We start from the raw sequence: 27,001 nt of genomic DNA on the forward strand, positions 1-27,001 counted from the left end.
GACTCTACCAGGAAGCAGTTGCGGCGACTACCGCCAAGGCACATGCTCCTCCCTCCAAAGCCCCGGGAGGGAAGAAGACCGTTAAGACCTCTCGCACCCACTCCGGCAAGTGCACCTCTTCGGAGTGCTGTGCTCCCGTCGAGGACGTGCCAGAGAGCTCCACTGGCAAGTGCAAGAAATCCAGAGCTGCACCACCAGAGACAAAGAAGGTGTCCGTCAAGGAGGATGGCACGTGAGGGGCTTTCACCATAAGCTCCACCCTTGATAGCAAATAGGAAGGCACGCTTGTCACTTTCCTGCAGGCGAATGTCGATGTGTTTGCATGGCAAGCATCCAACATCCCCGGCGTTCCCAGGGAGGTGATTGAGCACCATCTTGTTGTCTTTCCTCATGCACTACCCGTCAAGTAGAAGGTCAGGAAGCAAGCTTTGGAAAGGCAGGAGTTCATCACAGAGGATACCCGGAAGCTGGAGGCGGCAGACTTAGTGAGAGGAGTACTCCATCCAACGTCTGTGGCCAATCCGGTGGTGGTGCGCAAGGCAAATGGGAAGTGGAGGCTGTGTATTGATTACATTGATACCAATAAGGCCTGTCCAAAAGACCTTTTCCCATTGCCACACATTGACCAGATTGTTGACTCCACGGCCAGGTGTGACTTGTTATCATTGTTTGACACCTACTTAGGATACCACCAGATTTTCATGACGAGAGAATATGAAGAGAAGACAACATTCATCACCCCGTGTGGTACGCATTGCTTTTTACGGATGCCTTTCAGGTTGAAGAGTGATGGCTCAATCTTTGCAAGAGCAGTCAAAATTGGTTTTGAGCCCCAGCTACATAGAAATATGGAAGCTTATATGGATGACATCGTGGTCAAAACCAAGGGCAAGGCAACACTTGTACAAGATTTGGAAGAGACATTTGCAAATTTGCGCAAGATCAACCTCAAGCTGAACCCTGAGAAGTGTGTCTTCCGTGTTCTGTCCGGCAAACTTCTCGGGTTCTTTGTGTCACAGTGTGGGATCGAGGCAAATCCAGACAAGATCAAGGCCATTGAGCAGATTGAGGCGCCTAGGCTGATCAAGGATGTGCATTGGCTCACTAGCTGCGTTGCCGCCATGAGCAGATTCATCTCCAAGTCTGCTGAGCGTGCCCTTCCCGTTTTCAAAATCTTCAAAAAGGCGGGCCCAATGGAATGGACCCCAGAGGCCGAAGAAGCGATGCAGGATTTGAATAAATACCTCTCCTCCACACCGATACTGGTTGCGCCTAAAATACAAGAGCCGCTGCTGCTATATCTAGTGGCAACGAATCAAGTGTTCAGCGTCGCGCTAGTGGCGCGGACGGAGGTCGACGAAGGGGCAGTGGCAACGGCAAGGCCTGGTATCGGCAAGGCGAGGCCCCTGGCAGGGTATGACGCCGGTGGAACACGGCCTATGCAACCAAATGAAGTGGTGCATAAGAAGAAGATGATGTAGCACCCGGTTTACTTTGTCAGCTCCCTCTTGCAGGGGGCTAGGTCAATGTACTCCGGTGTGCAGAAATTGCTTTTCGTCCTCCTTATGGCCTCGAGGAAGCTGCGTCATTACTTCCAAGCGCACGAGATCACCGTCGTCACCCGCCTCCCGTTGTAATGGATACTGCATAACCCGGATGCAGCCAGGAGGATTATGGAATGGGCCTTGGAGCTGTCGAGATTTGGTTTGAAGATTGAAAGTACTTCAACGATCGAGAGCAGAGTCTTGGCAGAGTTCATTGCAGAGTGGACCTCGACGCCCGACAAAGAGATCCAGGAGACCACTCTTCCCGGCAAGGAAACAAGTCGCAACTGGGTTATGTACTTTGACGGGGCATTCTCGCTGCGCTGGTGCTGGTGTGCTGCTCGTTGCACCCACCGGAGAGCACCTCAAGTATGTAATCCAGATGCACTTCCCCAAGGAGATGGCGCCCTAAATTATAACATGCATGCTAGGTTGAGTCTCTCCCTCGATTAGGGTTGATAGTGCTTACCGGCGACTAACCCCTAGCGTAGATATCGAGTGTGTGTATCTCTGTTCCTTTCCGTCCTCTTTGGTTCGCAGGGTAGATGGAAATTTTTGCTGAGCTATTTGGAAGAAAGGGAACAAGCCGGCGCTCCGGTCCCGGCAAGCCAAGGCTACCGGGGGCCGCAGACACAAGGGTCCAACCACGACAAGCCAAGGTTGTCGGGGGGCTACAGATTCAGATAAGTCATTTACACCCTGTTGTGAATTTCTGTATTAAATTGGGACGTATGAAACCTCGTTTTATTCCCAGGCCACCGTGCTCCCCTTTTCCTGTACCCAAGAACTATTCCCTGGGTCGGAACTTGGTGGTAGTCGTGGTGACAACGAAGCAAATGAAGGGCCTAACCCTACTTCACCCCTGCCTCCGCCAAAAGCGTGAGTATGGTCAAATGAAGTAAGGGGACGGCAAGGCCTGTTGCCAGGAGACAATGTTTATCTTAAAAAGAACAAGGATTCATTCCTTGGCATGGGCTTCGCTCACGCACAAAGAACCCGGCAAGCACCCTTTTTTCATTAATATGTCCCTTACAGGTATAGTTCATACGAAATGTAAACATGAGCAAGGGGATTACAAGGTTTAAATCTGACAATTGCCCGTAGGCTTAAAAACTAAAAAGAGATAAGATGCCCGTAATCCCTTTCTTGTCCCTCTCCCCAGGAAATGGAACAAGATGGCAGGAAGCCAAAATAAGTGCCTAGCCGAGGTACGAGCAGCAGAAGACACCAAGAGAACATCCTGGTGGCCGTCCGAAAGAGGGCTAGTGAGGATGGTGCCAGGAGAAGAGCCAATAGATGAGGCAATGGGCCGCAATACGAGACGAAGACATCGGTGCCATGGTACTCCGACTTGATGGCCCGCCACCCGCCTTCTTCGTCTTCTCTGGCCTTCCCATGTCAGCCGCCCAAGGAGGTGACCCCGAGAAGTTCATGGAGCTGGCTCCGCACCTGGGAAATCACTTTGCCGGGGGACCAGGTGCAGATGATGGTGCTGCCGGCGTCGCCCGATGACGGTGTGTCCGACGCCTAGTTGGACCCGTCCTTGTCATCTTCCCCACCGATGTCCTCCTCATCACCATCGCTGGAGGAGGATCTTTCATCGTCGGTCGAGCTCTCCGTGCAGCACCCTAACCTGATTCCCGAGTGCCCAAAGACCTTGACGAAGAGCAAATTGCTCTCCACTAATTTGAAGTGGAGAACGTGCCCCTTCATCAAGTAGTGGGCGCGTGCGAAGGTTTTCCAACCCCTTCATCAAGTGAGGGACGGGGAACCTTGTGTTCTCCCACATGTCTCCATTGCAATACCCCTGCATGTGAAGCCTCAACCTCGGTGGCAGGTCAATCTCCAGCATCCTCGCAAACGCCTTGGGATGATGAAGGCGGCTGCGCAGTGGCTCGCGCAACTTGACGATGAACTCCGGCACCGTGTCCTTGACATGGCCGCTCGATGAAGCAGGAGGAGATGGTGGTGGAGATGGTGACGAAGACGGTGGCGACGCAGGTATCCCCCTTCTATGCCCACCTCTACCTCGACCGCCTTGCCGACCGCGGCCCCATTCGGCGCCTCCGCCTCGAACGTGGCCTTCACCTTGAGCGTCTAGCTCTTCCTTAACCACCACGGCTCTCTGGCGAGAGGAAGACCTAGTTGCCTCCATAGAGGGACAGCCACGACCGCGCCCTCTCGCCATGACAAGGGAAGGAAAGAGACCAGACTGGGAGAAGACGGATGCGGGAAGACACTGTCCCTCTCCCCTTTTTATAAGGATACGGGGCCGAGCAAGCCTGAAGGCGACCGCCCCAATCAACCAATCCAGCCGCTGGGGGCGTAAGGAGACTGGACCGACCCGCTGCTCCAATCGGCGGGGCCTAGCCCCCCACCCCGGCATTAAAGCTCGTACCCTCTGTGTCCACCGCCTGCCCTCCCCGAGGCATCAAGGACACGTGGCGGGCGAGCCAGGATTCAGATGGCAAGTGGAACGGCCGTTTTACGCCCCGTGGTCTCGGGGTGCGGGTGCCATAATGGCCACAACCCGAGTCCACTTAGTAAAAGAGCTGCGCCCCTACGGCTTCCTCTGTTTTTATGGGGAGGGCACGGTCCACCTCTTTACTATTAACCGCGGGGTGACGTAAGCATGTTGAGGTCACCCCACGCACGACCCCCACATCACGCATTCGACGCGGGTCGTGGGGAATCACAACTGGCGATGGAATTCTGCGGTAGAACTCTGCCACGCATGCCCGCGCACCGTTCTGGGCCTAGCCCAGCAACGCATCGTGCTTATGTGTGGGCTAGGCCCGGGGGCTCCTGTCACTGCACAAAAGTAGGGCCCCTCTTTCTACCCCTTTACTTGTGCACGGGCAGTCAGAGCCACACTTGTGGCCATGCTTAGCAGGGCAGTGGAAGGAAGAAAAAGTACAAGACTACTGAAGCGGCGCTCAAACCAGGGGCGCAAAAGGGAAAGCGACAAGATGGGCTTCCCCCGGCAAGACCCTTGCCGGGGCGGCCTACACATCCCTGGCAAGAGCCTTGCCTGGGCAACTTACCCAATGCCAGCAAGGCTACCACCCTTGAGCCTGAGAGTTCCGACACCATCGACAACATTAGGACCAAAGCTCGGGAAGGGGGCCCTGCATAGTGGCATGCAGATCTTTGTGAAGACAAAACAACGGCGAGGCTCCTTGCCGAAGATACCCACGAGGCCCCGGCAAGGCTCCTGCCGAAGATACCCATGAGGCCCCGGCGAGACTCTTGCAGGGGCGCTCGCAAGGCTCCGACAAGACCCTTGAAGGGAATATTAGCAATACCGTGGCAAGGCTGTGCCGCCCTGTCACCTTCCCAGCTCAACGACAGGCCCCCAACTAAGCAAGTACCCACGTGGCAATACGTGGCTCCTAAGCCAACCAGTCAAGCACCTGCGTGGTGGCATGCAGATCTTCATGAAGACCCTGCCACCACACCAGCTCAGCAGCCTGCCAGCTTACATGGCACTGCACGCCTCGTTGGCCTGGACGTGTGTCGAAGTAATGCGAAGCGGCGACGGATGGGACGGGCTTCGTTGCCATCCCTGATAAAATAAGAGGACACCTAAGTAGCGCATGTAATGCTTTTTGTCCTGTGATGTCAGGTGATAAGCTTGTACACTATATACACTTTCCACCTCCTGTGTGCCACTGTGGCGTCCCCTTTGAACTATAAAAGGAGCCCCGAGGCATACTGGGAAGGGATTCAGATCTTTGGAAAAATCCATGTGCCGTAGCTAGTTCAAGAATTCAAGAACACTCAAATATACAACAAACAGGACTAGGGCATTACGCATCCTTGCGGCCCGAACCTGGGTAAACGATCTTTGTGCTGACTCCTAGACCCACTCTTTCCACAACCTCGCGCCTGCCGACCGTGGTGGGGATTCCAGTGATCCCATAGGTGTCGTTTTCGACCAACAGTAGATTAACATGGTGCACTAATTTTGCATGTTTAACAACTCTAACATGTGGTTTTAGGCAAGACAGTACCAAATTCGAAATATGCACATGGGGATTATCCGGAATTGTTATTGTTGTTTCCGGCCTAATTTAAACTTGCCTAGCTAGGTAGTTCATGTATGCTTCACATCTTGCCATGTTAGCCAACATTTAATATTGATGAGTACTTAAACGAGAGTGAACCAAATGATCAAATTTCGAGTTTCGTCAATATGCAGCTCATTGCATATTGAGCTTCAATTAATGTGTAGTATTTTGTTGTTGCACTTTGCCATGCCATGCATCATGCCATATTGAGCTTCATCGATTTGTATTTTGTAGTTGGACCTGGAGGGCAAGAAACTGCACAGCTTGATGAACCGCCTTCAGGAGCTCCTTGATGTTGCCATCATGCTCCCGGTCCCCTAGCGGGGGCGGCCGCGGCTGATGGAACCCGGAGTCGGCAGCTAGCTGTAGCCGGCATTCTCGTGGGAAAGTTGTGGCTAGCTGGCAAGTCCATCCGAACCCAGAGGATCAGCGCCAGCAGGATGAATGGCTGCCTCCTTGCAGGAAGAGGGTGGCATCTCCGGCGCTAACTGATCACCCGACTCTGGGCGACCGGCTAGGCCCCCGTGATGTAGTCGGCGAGAACGACGCTCGTCGCCGAATCGAGTAGCTGGCTCGGTCTTTGGCAATGGAGGTGGAGGACACAGTCGCCCCGGCCTGCTTCGGCCCCCCATCCGCGATGAGCCCTTACCAAAGGATTCATGCTCCCTCCCGACACTCCTAAGTACACCGGCTCCGTGAAGCCAGAGGACTGGCTGACCGAGTAAGCCATGATAGTTAGCATAGCAAACGGCAACAAGCGTGTTGCCGTGAAGAATGTTCCGTTCATGCTCCAGGGCACGACCCGCACATGGCTGAACAACCTCAAGCCCAACATCATCAACAGCTGGTTGGACTTCAGTGACGTCTTCATCCGCAACGTCACGAGCACCTACAAGCGGCCCCCGAAGCCCCGCAAGCTCTCCATGTCCATTCAGGGTCTGACTGAATCCACTCATGAGTACCTCAGGCGCTGGGCCGAGTTACACAACTCCTGCGAGGGGGTACACGAGGTGCAGGCCATCGAGTATTTCACCGCTAGGTGCCGAGAGGGCACCCTGCTCAAGCACAAGCTTCTGTGTGATGAGTCGGCTACCTTGGATGAGCTCTTGGTTGTGGCAAACAAGTATGCCACGGCCAACTCCTCCATGAAGTCAGATATCCGGGTTGACGCGCCCGGCAAGGTGATCTAGCCGGCTACTCAAGCGTCGGCTGGCAACACCAACCGGCGCCAGCAGCCAAAGGACAACAAGTGCAAGGCCCAACAGACGGCCTCCAACAACTGGCAAGTGGCCACTGTCAAGGATCAGCAGTCAGCCGGGCAGCCCGGCCCCAAGTGTCAGCGGGGCGGCAAGGGTGCCTGGGAGCCTGCCTTCTCCTTCAAGCAAGCCCTCGATGCCTCGTGCAAGTTCCACAGTGGCGCGAAGCGATCCAACCACACAACCGTCAGTATAGCTGGCTCACCCGAATCTCTAAGGGTGAGGACTTGCCGCCGCCTCCAGCAGCCAGCCCGGCGGCTCCGGCTCCCCAGCAGTCAGCCCGTCATGTCGGCATGCTCCAAGATGAGTTCCCCAACGATAACGCCACCTACATCATCTTCACCAGTGAAACCGACGACAAGCATAGTCAACGTCAGTAGCACCGCAAGGTGAATGCTGTTATTCCAGAGGTCTCCCTATATATGCACTGGTCCGAGAGGCCCATCACCTGGAACCGTGATGACCATCCATCCGAGATGCCTTCGCTGGGTGCAAATGCAATGGTGCTGGACTCCACCTTCTCAATGGAGAGGCGGGCTTGCTGCTTCTCCCGAGTCCTGATAGACGGCGGCAGTAGCGTCTACATCCTCTAGCGCGACACCATGGAGAAGCTGGGCATCAAGGAGAAGCAACTCCAGCCCAGCCGGACCGTGTTCCATGGCATTGTCCCAGGGCTTTCCTGCTCACCAATCGGCAAGATCTGGATCAACATCCTATTCGGCGACAAGACCCACTTCCGATACGAGCCCATCTGGTTCGAGGTGGTCGACCTGGACAGCCCCTACCACGTGCTCTTGGGCGGCCCGCACTAGCCAAGTTCACGATGTTTCCACACTATGTGTACCTAAAGGCCAATATGCCAGGTCCCAAGGGCATCATCACCATTGTCGGCGACTACAAGAAGTCGCTCGTGTGCGCCGCCGCCAGCTCCCGGCTGGCCGAGTCCCTCGTCATCACCGAAGAGAAGCGCCTCCTTGACCGGGTGGTGGCCATTGCCAGCAAGCAGCCGGACATGCCCACCGACCTCAAGGATGATGAAGACGAGGCATCCTTCCAGCCGGCCAAGGAAACCAAGAGGATCATCTTTGACCTGGAGCACCTGGACAAGTTTGCTGTCACAGGATCCAACCTTGACAACAAATAGGAAAACGAGCTCGTCGACTTCCTCCGTGAGAATCGGGAAATCTTCGCATGGTCCCCCAAAGACATGTTAGGTATTCCGAGGAAGTACGCCGAGCACAAGATACATGTGCAACCAGATGCTAAGCTGGTGAAGCAACCCCTCCAGCGCCTATTAGAAGAGAAGAGAAGGATCAATGGTGAAGAAATCGCCCGACTTCTGGCAGCCGCCTTCATCACAGAAGTGTTCTACCCAGACTAGCTTGCCAACCCAGTCCTTGTTTTGAAGAAAAACAACAAGTGGCGCATGTGTATCGACTACACGAGCCTCAACAAGGCCTGCCCCAAGGATCTATTTGCCTTGCCCCCAGATCGATCAAGTAATTGACTCTACGGCTGATTGTGAGCTGCAGTCCTTTCTGGACGCCTACTCCGGATACCAACAAATCAAGTTGGACTTGGCTGACCGACTGAAGACCGCCTTCATCACCCCTTTCGGTGCCTTCTGCTACATCGCCAAGAATGTCGGTGCCACCTTTCGGCGCTGCATGCCGAAGTCCCTCTTGCCACAACTCGGTCGGAATGCCCACATCTATGTGAATGACATAGTGGTGAAGACGGAGAAGCACGATACCCTTTTGGAGGATCTAAAGGAGACCTTCGCCAACTTGTGCCAGTTTCAGATCAAGCTCAACCCAAAGAAGTGTGTCTTCAGAGTGCCAGCCGACCAGCTCTTTGGCTTCCTTTTTTCTGAGCATGGGATGGAGTGCAACCCCGTGAAGATCCAGGGCATCAAGTGCATGAAGAAACCCACCAAGTTGCGGGACGTCCAGAAGCTCACCGGGTGCCTAGCATCCCTCAGCCGGTTCATCAGCCGGCGAGGCAAGAAGGCCCTCCCTCTGTACCAGCTAACGAAGGACACTACGTGCTTCGAGTGGATTGGCCAGGCATACAAAGTTTTTCTCCAGCTCAAGCGGGTGATGTCTAGGCCGCCTATCCTGGCGGCTCTGGCTGCTAAGGAACCAATGCTCCTATCGCCGCCACCAACCGAGTTGTCAGCACGGTGATCGTAGTTGAGCACGCAGAAGCCAACAAGGCGCAGCCGTCCTAGAGGCTGGTCTACTATTTGAGCGAGGTGTTGTCCTCTAAGCAAAACTACCCCGACTACCAGAAGATGTGCTACGACATGTGCTTTGCCGCCAAGAAGCTAAAGCAGTACTTCTAGGAGCTCTCAATCATGGTCGTTTGCACCGTCCCCCTTGCCGAGATCATGGGCAATAGAGATGCCTTAGGCCGGGAGGCCAAGTGGGCCATCGAGCTGGCTCTCCACATCACCGTTTACCAGCCCCGCACCGCCATCAAGTCCCAAGCGCTGGCCAACTTCCTAGTCGACTAGGCTAAGACCCAGTACCTTTCGCAGCGCCGGAATCCGCACATTGACAGATGCACTTCAATGGCTCAAAGATGCACACCGGTCTTGGAGCTGGCATCGTCCTCACCTCTCCCAAAGGTGACAAGCTAAAGTACATGCTGCAGATCCATTTCGTTGCCACCAACAATGTGACCGAGTATGAGGCGCTCATCCACGGGCTTCGGCTAGCCAAGGAGATCGGCATCCGCCGTATCTTGTGCTACAGCGACTCGGACCTTGTGGTCTAGCAGTCCTCTAGCGACTGGGACGCCAAGGACGCCAACATGGCGAGCTACCGCTTCCTCGTCCAGCAGATGAGCAGATACTTTGACGGGTGCGAGTTTATCCAGGTGCCACGTGCCTACAACGAAGCAGCCGATGCCCTGGCGCGCATTGGCTCCACCCAGCAGGCTATTCTAGCCTGCGTATCCCTCGAGTGATTGTGTAAGCCTTCTATCAAGCCTTCACCGGAATTAGAATCCATCTTCATGTGGGCTAACCCTGGAGCAGCCGGATCCGGCTCGCAGACTTCAGCAGATGGCCCAGGGTCTTTTGTAGGCGGCCCGGGGACTGCAGCACCCACACCTTCCCATGATACAGATGGCTTGAACAGCCTTTCTAGGAAGATGTTGGGAGGGACGGCCTTGCGCTTGGCGCCAATGCGTGCCAGCACGTCTGCTACTTGGTTATTTTCCCGGGCAATGTGATGAAATTCGAGCCCCTCAAACCGAGCTGACATCTTTAAGATGGCATTGCGGTAAGCTGCCATTTTCGGGTCCTTGGCGTCGAAGTCTCCATTTATTTGGGATATTGCGAGATTTGAATCCCCGCGGACCTCTAGGCGCTGAATGCCCATGGAGACTGCCATTCGGAGGCCATGTAAAAGGGCCTCGTATTCGGCTGCGTTGTTCGAACCCGTGTACATTATCTGAAGTACGTATTGGACTGTGTCCCCAGTTGGGGACGTCAGAACGATGCCAGCCCCCAGGCTAGCCAACATTTTGGAGCCGTCAAAGTGCATGATCCAGTTGGAGTATGCATCGTATTCTTTAGGGAGTTCGACTTCAGTCCATTCGGCGATGAAGTCGGCCAAAACCTGCGACTTAATAGCTCGCCTTGGCTTGTAGGTTATGTCGAACGGGAGGAGCTCGATGGCCCATTTGGCAATCCGGCCCGTTGCGTAGCGGTTGTTTATAATGTCATTAAGTGGTACTTCGGATGCCACTATTATGGAGCACTCTTGAAAGTAGTGTCGCAGCTTCCGGGATGCCATGAACACCATGTACACTCTCTTTTGATAATGCGGGTACCATGACTTGCATGGAGTTAGCACAGTGGACACGTAGTACACTAGTTTTTGGAGGGGGAACTTGTGTCCGTCCGCTTCTTGTTCGACGACAAGCACCGCGCTTACAACTTGATGGGTTGCCACGATGTATAATAGCATTGGTTCGCCCGTGTTGGGCGCGGCCAGGACCGGATTTGTTGCCAGTATGGCTTTTATTTCTTCGAGTCCGGCCATGGCGGCATCCGTCCACTCGAAGTGGTCGGTGCGCCGCAGGAGGCGATAAAGGGGTAATGTCTTTTCTCCTAAGTGGGAGATAAAGCGGCTTAGAGCCGCCACACATCCTGTCAGTTTTTGTATTTGTTTGAGGTCCTTTGGGGTATCTAATTGTGACAGAGCTTGGATCTTGGCTGGGTTTGCTTCAATTCCTCTACCGGATACGATGAAGCCCAGGAGCTTTCCGGCTGGTACACCGAAAATGCATTTTTCCAGGTTGAGCTTAATGTCATATGTTCGGAGATTGTCGAACGTGAGCCTCAAGTCGTCTACTAGAGTATCGACATGTTTTATTTTGATGACCACGTCATCTACATATGCTTCGACTGTTTTGCTGATCTGGTTGGCCAGACATGTCTGAATCATGCGCTGATATGTTGCGCCGATGTTTTTGAGCCCGAAGGGCATCGTGTTGAAGCAGAATGGGCCGTATGGGGTGATGAATGCCGTTGCGGCCTGGTCTGACTCTGCCATCTTGATTTGATGGTAGCCAGAGTATGCATCGAGGAAACACAATGAGTCGTGTCCTGCGGTGGCGTCGATGATTTGATCAATTCGGGGGAGTGGGAAAGGGTCCTTTGGACAGGCCTTGTTTAGGTCTTTGAAATCGACACATAGGCGCCAAGATTTGTCCTTCTTTGGTACCATCAACAGGTTTGCTAGCCAGTCTGTATGTTTTATGTCTCTGATGAATCCGGCTTCCAGCAGTTTTGCTAGCTCCTCTCCCATGGCTTGTCTCTTGGGTTTGGAAAAACGCCGTAGGGTCTGCTTGACGGGTTTAAACCCTTTTATGATGTTCAGGCTGTGCTCGGCCAGCCTGCGTGGGATTCCTGGCATATCCGAGCGGTGCCAGGCGAAAATGTCCCAATTTTCTCGCAGAAAGTCTCTGAGTGCGGCGTCTACATCGGGTTTTAATTGTGCCCCGATGGAGGCCGTTTTTGTAGGGTCCGTTGGATGGACTTGGAATTTGACTATTTCGTCCGCTCGTTTAAAAGAGGTGGACTTGGATCTCTCGTCTAGTATCACATCGTCCCTGTCCACCATACAGCGGAACGCTGCTAATTCCTCGGTCGCTAGGGCCTCAGATAATGCCTCCAGGGCCAGTGCGGCTGTCTTGTTTTCAGCGCGAAGCGCTATGTCCGGATAACTTGCGAGAGTGATGATTCCGTTGGGCCCGGGCATTTTGAGCTTCATGTACCCGTAATGGGGTATGGCTTGGAAAATTGTAAATGCTTCTCGCCCTAGCAGAGCGTGGTAGCCGCTGCTGAACGGGGCCACTTGAAACGTGACCTCCTCGGATCTGTAATTGTTCGGCGTGCCGAACACCACATCCAGTGTGATTTTTCCTGAACAGCATGCTTCCCGGCTTGGGATTATTCCCCTAAAAGTTGTGTTGCTTCGCTCAATGCGGCTCCAGTCAATTTCCATTTTTCGCAGGGTTTCCTCATAGATGAGGTTGAGTCCGCTGCCGCCATCCATGAGTACCTTTGTAAGTCAGAAGCCGTCCACTATCGGACTGAGGACCAATGCGGCTGGTGCTCGGGCTGTCCCGAATTTAGGTTCTTCACTAGCATTAAAGGTGATAGCCGTGACACTCCATGGGTTTATTGTTGCTACTTGGTAGACTTCGGCGAGGTTGCAGAGCGTTCGTTTCCTTGCATTGTTTGATGTGAAGGTCTCGAAGACTGTCGACACTGTACCGGGGAGGTATTCTTCGGGTGCTAGAGTTAAAAGCTCCTCGCCACTTCTGGCCACCTGCCGTAGTATCCAACATGCTCTGAGGCTGTGCGTTGGTGTGGCTTTCCCTGAATTATGAATTTTACAGGGTCCATTGAGCCATCCTTCCAATACGGTCCTGTACCCTGTAGAGGGTTTTTGTTTTTTGATGTTTGGCTCAGATGCCTGGCGATAATGCGCCCTTTTGTTTCGGACTCGTGTTATATTCGGGGCCAGATTGTCCCAGAATTTATCTTCGGTTTTCCGAACGCTTTCAGTCGCACAGTACTTTCGTACTATGGATGTCAAGTCGGCAAATCGTGTAATTTCGTGGCGACTTATGGCGTTCAAGATTCCGATGTCCGTGCAGTTGTTAAAGAAGAGTGAAATTGCTTCTTTCTCACGGCAGTCCTTTATCCTGTTCATAACCAAGAGGAATCTGGCCTAGTAGTGGTGTACTGTTTCTCCGGACTCTTTCTGTATTAGGGATAAATCCCGTATAGTTGGGTGGGCGGGTGGAAATAAATCCGGAACCCTGCCCGATGTAAGATTCAGGGGTCGAGCGGTTTCCGAATTCGGAAGCTTGCTTTCTCGGATATTATTCAATGAATTGGGCTTGCCGCCTGACTTTAGGTTCAGGGTTTGGGCGACATCCTCCCCTCCGCGGGTATCCGGCTTGGAGGGATCGGGAATGCGGACGCGTCTGGTCCATAGGGCGGGCGAAGACTCGCCGCATTGTTCTTCCACCACTTCGATGTGGTGGGTAATCTGGGGAGAGTCAATCTCTCTCTAATCAGGTTTAAGCCCAATCTGGTCGTAATCAGTAGCGACTCCTAGGGCCGCGATGCGATCCAAGAGTTCATTCTGCGAGAAGAGCTCCATAGGATCTAACTGCTCGGCGAGCTCCGAGCTGATGTGAAGATTGCTTTCGATGGCCCGAGAGGTCATCATCGGTGCGGTGGCCGGACTGGTGGTCATCAAAAACCTGCCTAGCCAGAGAGTTTGGCCGACAGCCTAAGCTCCTTTAGCAAGGACGCCGTCTTTAAAGACGGGATGCGGCATCATTCCTGATGGTGACGACACAACGGAACTCTCAATGAAAGCACCAATGTCGGTGTCAAAACCGGCGGATCTCGGGTAGGGGGTCCCGAACTGTGTGTCTAGGCGGATGGTAACAGGAGACAAGGGACACGATGTTTTTACCCAGGTTCGGGCCCTCTCGATGGAGGTAAAACTCTACTCCTGCTTGATTAATATTGATGATATGGGTAGTACAAGAGTAGATCTACCACGAGATCGGAGTGGCTAAACCCTAGAATCTAGCCTATGGTATGATTGTTGTTCGTCCTACGGTCTAAAACTCTCTGGTTTATATAGACATCGGAGATGGCTAGGGTTACACAGAGTCGGTTACAATGGGAGGAGATCTTCATATCGTATCGCCAAGCTTCCCTTCCACGACAAGGAAAGTCCCATCCGGACACATGACAGAGTCTTCAGTCTTGTATCTTCATAGTCCGGGAGTCCGGCGAAAGGTCTTAGTCCGGCCATCCGGACACCCCCTAATCCAGGACTCCCTCACTCTAAAACTTCAAACCAAAATTGGATAACTCCAAGGCCCACTTCACTATCCTGCTAGTGGCCTTAGGGTTTCGGAGTGTCCATTGCAGAGGGATGCAGGTGACAACCGTGATCTGGTGGGCTTGGAAGTAGTAGTGTAGTTTCCTTGTGGCCATGATGAGGACAAAAATCAACTATTGCACATCAGAGTACCTCGATCAAGCCCCCTGCAACAGGGAGCTGATGAAGTACACTGGGTGCTGCAACACTTTCTTCCTTGGCGTAACCTTAGGACTATCCCCACCGCCTTTCTCTCCCTTGTCTTGAAATGCATCCGACCTTGCTGGGACATGTTCACTTTCCTCTCCTGAGGGGACAATGGATGTGGTTGGCGTTTCATCTACTTCCCGTTGCACCACTGGTGCTGCGCTAACCACTTGATAGTTGTCGCTAAGTATAACAGCAATGGTTCATGTGGTTTGGGGGCAACGAGAGTCGACACATAGGAAAGTTAGGTCTTCAAATCTTGTAGTGCAGTGTGTGCCTCCAGGGTACACTCCACATGTCCTTCCGTCTTCAAGATTTTGAAGAAAGGCTGGGCGTACTCGGCAGACTTGGAAATGAATCTGCTAAGCGCAGCTACACATCCAGTCAAGCGCCTCACATCCTTAACTTTCTTGGGTGCTTGAATCTGCTCAATAGCCTTGATCTTGTCAGGGTAGGCCTCTATCCCCCGATGGGACAAAAAGAAGCCAAATAGCTAGAAGTACTCCTTTAACCAGACCAGCTGCCTCAAGTTTCTAAATCTCCTCGCCAACGAACTGTTGCCGCTCTAAAGCTTGCTTTCGGACCTTTTGCTTGACACGGGTCAAGCTTGTGGGCAGACGACAAGGTGGTGCTCGATTACGTCCCTAGGAACACTGGGGATGTCAAATGGTTGCCATGCAAACACATCGACATTCGCCCACGGGGAGGCAACGAGCGCGCTTTCCTATTTCTCATCAAGGGTGGCACTGATAGTAAAGGTATTCGTCTTGTCGTCCTGGTAGTTTGGGTCTTGTTGCACGGGAATGGAAACCTTTGGCTGATTCCTTGGGACTCCGCACCCGCGCTGGCCTCCTTAGCACCGAAGAGGAAACATGCTGCTTTGCACCAGCTGGTGCCCACCTGGCCTTGGTCGCCATGGATTGCATCGCCTGAACCTCATGAGATGGGTGCTTCCATAGGAATCTCCCCTCCTTTGGAGCCAGCCTGAGGAGGCCGCTCCCTCCAGAGGTCTTGGCGTTGTTTGCCTTGCGAGGCTTGGTCCCTCGCGAGGGTCTTGTCTTGTCGATGCCGAAGATGGGTTATACCAGGCCGTTGATGGAGCCATGCCATGGGTTGCTGGCAGGCAAGTCTGGTTACCCTGGTTGCCAAGACGCTGACAGTAGCACCCCGGCCCAAGGCGCGCTCGTACTTGGCTTTGGGGCAAAGCCAAAGGAAAAGGGTGAAGCACCATGGACCCAAATCACCTGCGGACTGAGTCGACACGTGGCGCTTGATGGGACGTGGGCAACTCCACTTCCCCATGCTGCCTCGGCAATTGTCCGACTTGACAAAAAGACATGCGCCTGCGGTACAGCCTTCATTGCCTTCTATCCATCTTGCTTCAGATCCTCTTTTCTCCCTGCCGAGAGCACCTCCAGATCCGTCGGATTTCTTCCTAGAGCTCTTCGCCGATGACGTCCAAGAAAGTGAAGCCAGCCACTCCAACCGCACACTCCTCCTCTGCACCCGCGCCGGCCCTTAGTGTGTCCTCCATCACCGAGGCGGGGCACCTTGCTGCTGTGCTCCCGCTGACGGTGAGAAACGACAACGAGGGGAGGGAGACGGCGCTTTGGGTCGGCTCCACTAAGCGGGAGGCCTTGGCAGGGACATTCTATCCCTTCTTCCTCCACAGTGTCTTCGCGGGGCTCGTCCCGCCTTCCTCCAAGTTCTTCCTTGCCGTCCTCGACTATTACCAGGTTCACGCTCTGCACCACCAGCCCAACTCCATGTGGCACCCCAGCTCAAAGAAACCGGAACGCCCTGTATTCCAACCTAGAGATCGAGGTGAAGTCTTCTCGAATACAACACTCCTTAGCATAGAACAAACCAGCTCTCTATTATAGCACGAATAGGAATACAAGGTCTTCGATATTACAATGAATAACATTGGCACCGTGACACTACTCAAACCACAGTTGCTCTATGCCAGCAGCATAACAACTCGAGGCAGTGGAACAACTACTGGTAGCAGAACCGCGAACGGTGATGATGGACTCCAATCTGTAGGGACTCTGGTTGGAACGTTTATCCTAGCTCATGAACACGGCAACCACACCAAACAAGCAAGCAATCCAAGCACGACCTGTAAACTGGCATGACATGCCAGGTTAGTACATAGAATGTACTTGCAAGCTCACAATAACCAAAAACAGACAAGACAAACAACAGTCTGGCATTAGCAGGTTAAATCAATCATGAGAATGATACTAACATGGCATGCACCAACTGAACATGATATGGCTAGAACAAGCATATCATGAGTATATGAACATGATGATACTAAATGCAACAGGTTAACATGATCATGCACCAACTTACTTTGCTCGGGTTACCTCGTAACCAACACATGCATCATCTTACCAACATCGGTATCCACAATACCACCGTGATCATCTCGCAATCACATAAATATCAACCAACTTCGGTATCCATGATACGACCGTGATCCTCTTGCAATCACATAAAAATCAACAAACTTCGTTATCCACGATACCTCCGTGATCCTTTCTTGATCACAACCAACCTCTTTCTCATCTTCGAACCGGGTTTATTATTAATCAGGTTATGATTATTACCATTGGCTCATAGTGTGACCGACTATGAACTGGGCCCATATCCGCAGGCGTGGCTATCGATAGATTTAAACACACACTCTGTGGAGGTTAGCACAATGTACCCACACCACGAAATCCACGCCCTCGCACTCCGATTAGGGTGGACCAACGACATTCTGACAAAACCGATCTATTGCCCATGATACTCTCCTGGCCACTCCGACCAACTCACCTCTTGCCTAGATCCTGGGTGTCCCCGATGTCAACCAACGACATCCAACGGCCACCGTCGTGGCAAAACTATGAACGGTCCCAAACGGGGACAATGGTATACCAATCACAACAACGGGCACACAAGGCTTATGTCCACCTACCTGATCAGGGTAGCGTGCGCCCATAACCTTCCCTCGTTGGAAGCACTGGCGGGAGGCATGACAATAGACCCAGTTAGGATCCCCCATAAGGCAAGTGCAGCTGCACTGGTCAGCTTGATTTGATGGCACCATGACTCAGCCAACAGTTGTTCAAGTTCATTATTATCTGGTTAAACTTGAATGCAAAAATTTGAGCAATATTAAAGTAACATGATGCAACTACAATGCATGAACATGATAACATAAGCACACAGGTTCAACATAATCATCGAGCATAACAACAATGCAGCATATATCCAAATGAGCAAGGCATACTGACGAGCATAAGCATGACATGATGCATGAGAATAGCATGACCACTAGCATTAGAAATAAATACCATGCAAGATAATAACAAGAATACTGTCAAGTAAACATGTGACCAATTGGATGCAACGGAACATGCATAGCAACGGTACTAGATAATAGACGGTAAGCATGCATCAGGATGAACATCACTACTTCTAGCATGCACTACTACTACCAAGCATGGCATATGAACATGATACTAGCAAGTAGTACAAGGTGACAAGATGCACCGGAACATAGCATGAAGGTGAACATTAATCCACGAGCATAACCGAAACAATGACAATAGTAGCAAACAAGCAGGCAGATAACGAGAAAATTGCTATTAAATATTCAAGTAGAAAACCAAGGCTACTGCATAACTATCATGCAAGTAGTTGTTGTGGCTTGCCTGGGGTGATGGAGACTCCGGGGAGAAGTGCGGTGAAGCCGCGGAACAAAACGGAGAACATTCTTATCTCTTAAAGAGTGTTGTTTAGAAGCAAGGGCAAATTGTCATTTTCACTACGGGACCACCTAGTGAAAATGTTACCAAAAGATAGAGATTGACGAAACGAAGAAGTGGGCATTGGTTTCACCCCGATCGGAGTTACAGTCGTGGAGTTATGAGGTGATGAAGATTAGGGACCTATCGGTGAAACTTTTTCAGCAAATAGGCCCCTAGAGGAAAAACTAAAAGCGCCTTTGGGCCGAATAGGTTTTCTAAAAAGGAAAACATATTTAGAGCCATAGTAGATGAGAATATGCTTTCAGAGCACAGACAACGTATTTTTCCCTGAAGAAGAACAAGAGTACGCTTTCGTTAAAAGAAAACATACTTACCTAAATACGTTTCCACTTAAATCCACGCGGGCCCGGGGCCAAGTCAAACGCCCGGAGGCTGACCTGCGGGCCTAGGGGTATGAGGGGGGTTGATCAGGGCGCGTCTTCCTCCTCCTCCCTCTGATCCTCGCGTGAACAAAGGAGGAGGAAGGAAGAGAAGCAGTGAGGGGTCAGGCCGGCTCAGGTGCCTCTGGCCACGGCGAGCACACCGGCAGGCACAGGAGCACATAGCACCTCTGTTCAGGGGGGAAATGACCGCCGGGAAGGAGTGGAGAGGAGGGGAGGCTGCAGCGACGGAGGAGGATAGAGGCGACAGTGGTATTCGGGGGCACAGCCCTAGAGGGTCTTAGGCGAGGGGAGAGGGTGGGGCGGCTCGCTATGGAGTGGGGAAAGGCAGTGGAGTGCTCGGGAGGAAGAGAGGAGGGTCAAGGCAACTAGGATAGCTCGGACTCCGGCGAACACCAAGGACGAATGGCAAACTCCTGCGAGATGTGCTCGCTCTGGTTGACTAGAGAGGTGGGGGAGGGATGAGTGAGCTGTGGAACACCTCGCGGCACCCTTATATAGCCGCGGGGAAGACTCTAGAGCTCATGATCGAGCTTGGACATGGCTCTCATGGAGGTCAGTGGCCGGAGTCGGCATGGGCACGGTGACAATGGTGCATTTATGGCGAACCACGATGAGGGAGCAGTGCAGGGCAATGCAGTTGAGCACGGGCTAGCTCCTGGACAAGGTTTGAGGTCGAGAAGAGGAGGGAGCGAACAAGAACAAGGATGACAACATGCTAGAGCACGAGTTTTCGCTGGCACGACCCATGGTCACCACGTGAACTAGTGCAAGCGGCGCGTTCTGGCCGGGCCGACCATGTCTAGTAGATGGACCTTGCTACCCTCAATTCAAGTGAAGAAATAAATTGGTCCAAGGGCAAAGAAGAGATTGGCAGGAGGCTCCAAAACATTTCAACAACAACGTGTTTGATACATGTTGTGGCTCACGTGTCTGGAGTTGGACTCAGATCTTTGGCACAACTTGATCAAGCACTAAGATGATGTTGATTACCAAAAATGAGTTAAGAGCAGGAGTTTAGAGGGTAGTTGCTGTAGAAAGGGCTCTACTGGTCAGATTTGGGGATTATGAAGTTTCACTCACATACATGATTGTCATGAGTAGAAATTTGGGGGAGGTGAGTTATCTGATCATATGAAGCTCTTGTAAAAGTTCCATTCCATTTGGAAATACCAAAATGGTACTTGCTTCACAGAGCTTCATTATAATCAGAACTTCGAAAAATAGCATAGGGAAAATGGCTAGATGAATTGGGCCAAAACTTGCTAGAGGGAGTTGATATAGACAGTAGAATGTCCTGGTAAATTTTCAGCTGAATTGAAGCAATATAAAATATAGTTGCTTCACAAACTAAAATTCTGACCAGAAACCAAGATTTGAATCTGGGCTCATAAAGAGTGATGAAATGAGATCAAAGCTTTAGGATTTGATCATATGAACGATCTTGCAAAATTTCAACTCATTTGGATTACCCTAGCTAGTACTTCCTTCACAATGGTTTCCCTCAGACAGGAACTTTGAAAAGTTGCTCAGGAATATCTACTAGGCCAATTGAGTTGAATTTTGGCAGGAGGCATGCTATGCACAGGAAAAGGTGTCCAAAAAGTTTGGAGGCAATCAAGCAAAGATAAATAGCACTTGCTTCACAAAGTGCCATTTAGGGCAGAAATAGGTAAAGAATTATTGGAGGATTATTTTTTAACATGGCAATGAAATATTTTGCCATATTTGGGCAAGATAGGACCCAAACAATTTATGAGAATTATTTGGGAATTTATGGAGTGACAGAAAGATTGGTTGCCTCACAACCTAGGGCAAATAGGACAATTCCTTTAATGGAAAAGGAATATTCCCAATAAAAGAATATTGGGATTTGGGCTAGGATGAAAATGTCATGAGCTAGGGATGGTTTTGGGGATGACAAGCCACTATAAAACCTAGGAAGACATGGTCTTGCCAAGTTTCAGAACCATGTAGCTACAGGAAAGTAACTCAAATCAAGAAATCCAAGAAAATCATCACAAAAAGAAAAGGGCACATTCCAGGGTGTTACACTCCATCCTTCTCCTATCGATCTTTGCCTTCTACTGCGAGGCGTTCATGGGCATGACACCCTCCATTGCACTGCTCCGCCACTTCTTCTCCCTCGGGATACACGACTCGACCAAGCGCTCTGGATGCGTCTCCTTTGTCGCGCCCCACTGCAGCAACACACTCATGAGATCCGGGAAGAAGGTGGAGGACTTCCGGCGTAAATGGATTTATATGGACGCCAAGGGCCTCCACGCTCGGCTAGAGCTGCCGACCAAGATGTCGGACAAGCTGGACCAGTGGGCTCATGAGAAGCTCACCGACCCCCTTGCGACGCCGGTCCTAAGGCTGATGCAGCCGGACCTGGAGTTCGGGACACTGACGGGGGGCCATGATTGTCAGGGAGTTCTTCACGCAGTTCTTGGCTCTGCTCTAGGCGCACTCACGCCGCATGTGGGATTTCAAGGGCGCGGAGGACGACCTTCGGCTGCGCCAAGGGAGCCTGACAAGCGAGGGGTTGGGCAAGTCCATGCATACCTTGCTTGAGAAAGATCCGGGCAGCCTCCCGAGAGCCAACCTCCCGTTGTACCGCCGCGGCGATGGGCCGGAGCTTGCCACCAGCATGCCCATCTTCAACGAGCTGGGGCTCATGCCGCACAAGCTCCCCAATTCCCCGGTGCCAGTGTCCTCTGGAGAGGGCTCCAAGGAGGAGGGGGTGGAGGACTCGGTGGAGACCATGGACGATGCGGGGGAGACTTCCTCTGTCGTAGAGCGAGCTTCTCCGCGATCTCTCCGTTGATGATGATGCCGCAGAGTACTTGGTCTAGGGACCCCCACGCTCCACCGAGGTCGCTACGAGGTCCGGGGGCACTCTCTTGCAGAGGCTGAGTCGAGGGACTCCGAAGAAGGGCGAGGCGGTATCGCTTCCTCGGGGCGACACCCCTGCCTTGTCGCCCATCGCAGTTGCTCTGGAGACAGCTGCCGTGCGCCCAGTTGATCCTTCGGGCGCAGCAAAGCTCGTGCTCAGGAAGATCGGGGGTGGTGCAGTCTTGGCCAGAAAAAGGGCATACATTGCCACCGACGAGTAAGTATTTTACCTTGTATTTGTTCGCCATTCATGATGCAGTGCCCATGATGCTTCCCTCCTGATAGCCAGGCCGAAGCCTGTGGTGAAGAAGAGAAAGGTTCGAACTCTAGGCCATGTGCGAAGAACTCAACCTCTCTAACCAACCAACTCGTTGCTCTCATGGCCTAGCTCGATGAACGGGAAAGGAAAGAGAAACAACAGTTCTCCTACTTTGTGGTGGATTAGACTTGCAAGGGGCTGAGGATTAACTAGTATAGGGGGAAGAGCAACCTGAGGAGGTCTGTTCTTGTGTGGGTGTGAGATGAGGGGGGTCGATCATTTCCTTCCCCTCCTATGGTGGTGGCTAAGCTATATTTATTGTGGCCTTAGTCCTCTTTCTCTGAACGAAGGCGGGAAGGGATCCCACAGTGGCCAATTTTGAATGGGGACAAGTACTACATCTTGTCCTAACGAAAGGTAGTCTTCACTTGCGAAGCTTGTGGTCGTGACGCCGTGGTGGGCTCGGCAATGGCAACCGTCTTGCCATCCTGGCGGTCTTTGTCTTGTTGCACGGGAATGGAAACCTTTGCCTAATTCCTTGGGACTCCACGCCTGTGCTTGCCTCCTTAGACCCAAAGTGGAAACCTGCTGCTCCGCGCCCACTGGTGCCCGCCTGGCCTTGGTCGTCATGGTTTGCGTCACCCGAACCTCATGAGATGGGCGCTTGCAAAGGAATCTCCGCTCCTCAGGAGCCAGCCTGAGGAGTCCACTCCCTCCGGAGGTCTTAGCATTCTCCGCCTCGCGAGGCTTGGTCCCTCGCGAAGGTCTTGTCTTGTCGATGTTGAAGATGAGCCGTGTACCAGGGCATCGATGGAGCCACGCCTTGGGTTGTAGGCAGGAAAGTCTGGGTACCCTGGTTCCCAGAATGCCGACAACATCGAATACGACCTTCTCAGTCCGGTAGTTCAATCCCCCCCCCTGAATGTCACCGATAGCGTGATCTTCCCCTTTGGACTACTTCTGCCAGGGTTGATCCCTTGAAACGTGTCGGTAACTTTGAGCTCTTCCTCCGCAATCTGGAGTTTGTTGATGACCTTTGGGGAGATCAGATTCAACTGGCCCCGCCCTCAACCAACAACTTCGTGGCCTTGAGGTTGTGGATCGTTGGTGAGACAAACAACGGCAAGCACCCTATCGCAGTGGTGCGGTCAGGGTGATCCACTTCGTCAAAGATGATGGGCGTGCGGGGCCACTGGAGAGTCTTTCGAGAATCTGCAGCTGGCTCCACGGCATTGAGTGCATGCACCCACTGTTTAACTTGGCGGTGAGAGGAGTGCAAAGATGCGCCCCCGTCAATGCACAGGGCGTTAGTGGCTTTCTGGACCTGCTGCTTGCTGGTTTCCTCCTCATCCCCTCCATCACTCTCATCATTGCAATCCTCCTTCTTATGGCCTCTGGCGGGGTTCCCTTGATCCTGAGGAACCTTGTTGGGGCAGCTTGCTCCGCTGCCTCGGCCCTTCCTGCCAGTGCCTCCTTGACCTTTTTCCTTATCACGCTTCTCATATTCAGCCCTCTGCTTCTTGACGAGCTCCTCAACCTGATGACACTCCTGGAGATCGTGGCCCTTGGTCCGATGGATCTTGTTGTACGGCCCATCACCTTTCCCAGCCTTCTCGGCAATCGCGGCTTCTCGGCAATCAGCGCATGTGGCAACTTCCTTGTCGGGAACCTAGGTCTTGGCCTTCTTGCCAGTACTAGCTGTGCCTGATCCTTCAACGGTCATCACTACCTTATCCTTGCGCCTCTCATTGCGCTTCTTGTTCTTCTTCTTCTGACTTGTGGCCTCGTCATCATCATCTGGGTCGATGTCGACGCCATCCTCTTCTCCGGGGAGTCTCCTCCCCTCCTCTACTTGAGCACACTTATCCACTAGAGTGTAAAGCACCTTCACAGCCTTGGGCAATCGAACGTTCATCTTGGCATGTATCCGATGATTACGCATGTTGGACTGGAACACAACTACCACAACCGACGGGTGGATGTCTGGGATGTTTCTGTATACTCTGTTAAACCTTTGCATGTACTTCTGCAGAGTCTCTCCTTCCTTCTGTGAGAGGGGCTGCAAGTCACTGGGCCACCCTGGTTCTTGATGGCCACTCGTGGAGGTGTCAATGAACTCGTGGCGTAGATCAGCCCAAGTCGAAATGGAGTTCTCCGACAGGTGCATTAACCAAGACCTCACATTTGGCTCGAGTGCCAAAGGGAAGTAATTGGCGGACACCTTCTTGTCTCTTCCCCCGGCAGCTTGAACAACGATGGTGTAGATGCTCAAGAACTCTGCCGGGTTTAGTCTCCCATCACACTTCCCTGGTATTTCTGGCTTAAACATGCAAGAGGACGGCCAACGGACCTACCGCAACTCACGTGTGAAGGCAGGCACCCAGCCTCGAAAGGCAGGCACCCACCTTTGCCGCATGCGGGCTCGTCGATGTTGGGCCCGTCGCGCCTATCGGACTGGTGGTGGGTATCGTGGTGTCGCGATGGCGACACCGCGCCTTCCCGTTGCCTGCTCTTCAGGCCTTGTTGTTCGCCTTGACGCTCGACAGTCAGACGAAGCCGTCGAGACATCGTCGTGTTCTTGATTTTGTGGCTCCGGTCGTGGCCCCTGCGCAGGCTACTACGGAGGGAAATGCACCGTGGAGGTGGCCCCTTCGGTGAGGCCAACTGCACGGGTTGTTGTTGTCACCTGGGGAGGCCGTGGCGGGCCAGCTCACTGTGATTCTCCCGCCTCAGTGAAACCAACCAGATTTTGAATGGTGGCTCTCCACTCATCCATCTGATCGGCTGCCGGTTTAAACCTCAACAATAGCTGATCCCGCTCCATGGCCTCCGAAGCTGTGCTTGGCATGGATGATGATGTAGATCGTAACATCACCCGACTCGAGATGGTGCCGGTAGTGGCTATGCCATGTTCTCATTGCTATGAGACAGTCACCAGGATAGCAAGGTGACGAGGTGGAGGTGCTTGAGAACCAGCGGCTTTGTTGGTCACAGCGGCTAGTCCAGCTTGCTCTAAGGGATGTGCATGCCATGCCGTCATGCCTGCGGCGGGAGCGACCGAAGAGTTGTGATTCACCGTAGAGCGAGTGTCATTGTTGTGGCTGTGCCCATTGGCTAGGCGAAGGGGTGCAGACGGAATTGTCTCTCCACCCGTACCTCGTGGAGCATACTATTGGGGTGCTATTGTTGTTGTCCTTGTCTAGTGTCTCTGGCTCCCATTTCAGCCGTAGGGGTGGTGCTGACAGCGCCTCCTGCGTCAACCATGTCCCCCGCGGCGTCCACATCCCCGTGCATTCTTGTAGCCCCCGCGACGTTGGCAGCTGCGTGCGATTGAGCCTTTGAGGTGGCTGGATGGGCTGCGGCACCGGGCTTCTTCTTGGGCGTCGTGAAACATGACCACCTATGGGACCTGGACGGCCCCTTGCTATTTCGGCAGGGGGAGTCGTGTTGCACAAAGAGCAGACCAATGCGGGGCAGCACAACAGAGATCACATAGGCAGTTTTACCCAGGTTCGGGCCGCCGTGAGGCGTAAAACCCTACTCCTGCTTCGGTGGATTGATGGTGGAAAGGTGGTGGTGGTGCGTAGTACACTTGCCGGGGAAGGGTTGCCACGGGGCAACAAGGACTACGCATGTACAGGGGAGCGAGTGGTCCAACTTTCCAACCTCGCCAACCCCTTGTATGGTTGCCATGGGCCTCCTTTTATAGGTTAAGCGGTCACCACAGTGGCAGTTAGTCATTAGACACTGATATGATAGCAAACAGTGTTATCATACCTAACCCTGCAGGCTGATAGTGCGCATTGAATGCGCTGCTTAGTGTCACGTTGTTGGTTGCCCAGCAAAGCTTGTCAGGCTAATTCGCCAGCTCCATGCCTGCTTGCTTGACACATCATTTGACAGGTGTCATCTGTGGGTTTCCTTGGTAGGAAGTAGCCGCCATGTGGCGAATGGTTGCCACTTAATCACTCTGCGGTTTGACACTGCACTGATCGCCGTCGTGGGTCAAGGTGGAGTCCCAGCAGGCCCTATCGGGACGCCTTGGTCACCTCCTTCTGGGGGTGGCCTCGCCCCTTTTAGGGCTCTCCTGGCAGGCAAGGGAGGCTTCCCTCTTCATGATATCTGGCTCCTCTGTCTTGGTCTTGGATCCTTCTGATCTGCTGGTTGGTGTTCTGAATCTCTTGGTCTCTTGTTCATCTATTCTATTGCTTCAATCCTGATCTTGTACCTGTGCACAGTCAGGTCAATAGGCCCTGGGTCTGTTGCACCGACAGAAGCCCCTGGGCCCGCCCTGAACACACTGTTGAGCATCATCGGAGTAGGGCCTAACAAGTGCACAGGCAGTGTTGCTGAAGAGGCTGGTCCCCTCGAGATCTTCTTTGCTTCTTCATTAGTCTTGATTTCGGGCCAGTTTCCGGTTTCCCCGTGCGTCGTGCAAAGCCAATAGTGGTGGGGCCAATCCAGTAATGGCCCGTTAATGAATTTAACGAACGGGGTAGAAACTGCCAATTCACTCTTCCCGCCACGCCCTTATCCTTAGCCACGTATGCCGCATGCATCACGCGGGGTAGGTAACAGAGGTGCGCGGCGCAGGAGAGCATAATGGCGAGGGCCCGACGTCGTTGAACTGGTGGAGGAGGGCAGTGGTTGCCCGTTGCGGATCCACCCCCCAGTATCCCATTCGCCTATAAAAGGAAGAGCGGGGGAGGAGCGGAGGCATCCAATTGCATCCTCCTCCTCTTCTGTCTTGCTCCATCTTGAATATGCCGGAAGGTGGAGCTTGGGGCTGGCCTCCAGGATCTAGCTTTGGGTTGATGATGCCGAGCAAAGGTGTTAGCGCTCGGAGACTGAGCTTGGTCCAAGTCCAAAGTAGGGGCTCGGGATCATTGGAAATCCCAGTACAACCCCTCTCCTTGGAGCTGGAGGTGATGTTGAAGAGGAGCGCGCCTTCCTGCCCGCCAAGGAGGGGAGCGGCGTGCCTCTCGCCCCTTGGCTGTTCTTTGTCTCTCCGGAGGGGGTGCCAGATCGGAGCCTTGGTCCTCCCTTGGAATGGCGTTGACGAAAGCGAAGCCAGGGGAGAAGGAGAAGACGGGAGGCAGGCCATCTAGTAGGAGCACGTCCGCATCGACGCGTTTG

At 53.0% G+C, this 27,001-nt stretch overlaps 1 pseudogene; it reads right to left on the bottom strand.

Moving 5' to 3' along the window:
• Nucleotides 1-9,895: 9,895 nt before the first annotated feature.
• Nucleotides 9,896-27,001, bottom strand: part of LOC123172054 (uncharacterized) — a 37,534-nt pseudogene continuing 20,428 nt past the window's right edge.

Source organism: Triticum aestivum, unplaced genomic scaffold (genome assembly GCF_018294505.1).
Source record: "Triticum aestivum cultivar Chinese Spring unplaced genomic scaffold, IWGSC CS RefSeq v2.1 scaffold4B_scf_1981, whole genome shotgun sequence".
Classification (NCBI taxonomy): Eukaryota; Viridiplantae; Streptophyta; class Magnoliopsida; order Poales; family Poaceae; genus Triticum; species Triticum aestivum.